A 2255-nucleotide genomic window follows, 5' to 3' on the forward strand; every position below is an offset into this window, starting at 1 on the left:
TCCCTCTAGTTGCGAACAAACTAGAAGACGTGCAGTTGCGTGCCTGCTGTGGGACATGCAACTAGGCCCCATGTCTCTTGACGTTGCCCCATTCGACAAAACAAAAAGGTGCCCCCCTCCCTGAGCTGTGACCAGAAAACTAGAAGCCGCCCCTCGGGCAACCAACAAAAAATGGAAGTCAAGTTGTGACCAAGCTGGAAGACATGCAGTTGTGTGCCTAGTGTGGGACATGCAACTAGGACCCCATGTCTCTCGATGCCGCCCCCTCCGACAAAACAAAGCTCCTCCCTAGTTGCGAACAAACTAGAAGACATGCAGTTCCGTGCCTGGTGTGGAACATGCAACTGGGCCCGATGTCTCTCGATGCCGCCTCATTCGACAAACACAAAAAGGTACCCCCACCCCCCGGGTTGCGACATAAAAACTAGTAGCCGCCCCTCCGACAAAAGCACAAAAAAATGGAGAAGTAAAGTTGTGACCCAGCTAGAAGACATGCAGTTGCGTGTCTAGTGTGGGACATGCAACTGGGGCCCCCGTGTCTCTCGACGCCGCACCCTTCTGACAAGAAAAAAACCCTCTAGTTACGAACAAAACTAGAAGACGTGCAGTTGCATGCCTGGTGTGGGACATGCAACTGGGCCTGAAGTTCTCTCAATGCCGCCCCAATCGACAAAACAAAAAGGTACCCCCTCCCCCGAGCTGGGACTAGAAAACTAGAAGTTGCCCCTCCGACAAACCAACAAAACTGGAAGTCAAGTTGCAGCCAAGCTAGAATACATGCAGTTGCGTGCCTTGTGTGGGACATGCAACTGGGCCCCATGTCTCTCGACGCCGCCCCATTCGACAAAACAAAAGGTACCCTCGCCCCTCGAGTTGCGACCTAAAAACTAGAAGCCGCCCCTCCGATAAAAAGCACAAAAAATGGGAAAAGTCAAGTTGCGACCAAGCTATAAGACATGTAGTTGTGTGCCTAGTGTGGGACATGCAACTGGGCCCCCCATGTCTCTCGACGCCGTGCCCTTCTCACAAGAAAAAAACCCTCTAGTTGCGAATAAACTAGAAGACATGCAGTTGCGTGCCTGGTGTGGGACATGCAACTAGGCCCCATGTCTCTCGACGCCGCCCCATTCGACAAAACAAAAAGGTATGCCCCCCTCCCCGAGTTGGGACCAGAAAACTAGAAGTCTCCCCTCCGGCAACCAACAAAATGGGAGTCAAGTTGCGACCAAGCTAGAAGACATGCAATTGCGTGCTTAGTGTGGCACATGCAACTAGCCCCCGTGTCTCTCGACGCCATCCCTCCAACAAAACAAAGCCCCTTCCTAGTTGTGAACAAAACTAGAAGACATACAGTTGCATGCCTGGGGGTGGTACATGCAACTGGTTCCCCATGTCTCTCGGCGCCGCCCCATTCGACAAAACAAAAGGTACCCCCACTCACCGAGTTGCGACCTAAAAACTTGAAGCCGCCCCTCAGACAAAAGCACAAAAAAATGGAAAAGGTTGAGTTGCGACCAACCTAGAAAGACATGCAGTACTACTCTACTATGTCAACAACAAAGGACATGACAAATTAGGGAGGGATTCTTCAACAGTAGATTTGATTTGATCCACAAAATTCCTTCGGCTACACACACATGCTCCATTCGACATGTGCTATTGTGGCACATGCAACTAGCCCCCATGTCTCTCGACACCTCCCCCTCCGACAAAACAAAGCCCCTCCTAGTTGCGAACAACCTAGAAGACATGTTGTTGCGTGCCTAGTGTGGGACATGCAACTGGGCCCCATGTCTCTTGACGCCCGTCCCATTCGACAAAACAAAAGGTACCCTCACCCTCCTCGAGCAGCAACATAAAAGCTAGAAGCCACCCCTTCGACAAAGCACAAAAAAATGGAAAAGTCAAGTTGCGACCAAGCTAGAAGACATGCAGTTGCGTGTCCTAGTGTGGGAGATGCAACTCGGTCCCCATGTCTCTTCGACGCCGCGCCCTTCCGACAAGAAAAAATCCCTCTAGTTGCGACCAAGCTAGAAGACATGCAGTTGCATGCCTGGTGTGGGACATGCAATTGGGCCCTATGTCTGTTGACGCCGTCCCATTTGACAAAACAAAGGTACCTTCCCCCCTCCCCGAGTTGGGACAAGAAAACTAGAAGCCGCCCCTCCGGTAACCAACAAAAATGGAAGTCGGGTTGCAACCCAGCTAGAAGACATGCAGTTGCGTGCCTGGTGTGGGACATGCAACTGGGGCTC

The sequence above is a fragment of the Triticum dicoccoides genome, chromosome 7A (assembly GCF_002162155.2).
Source record: "Triticum dicoccoides isolate Atlit2015 ecotype Zavitan chromosome 7A, WEW_v2.0, whole genome shotgun sequence".
NCBI lineage: Eukaryota > Viridiplantae > Streptophyta > Magnoliopsida > Poales > Poaceae > Triticum > Triticum dicoccoides.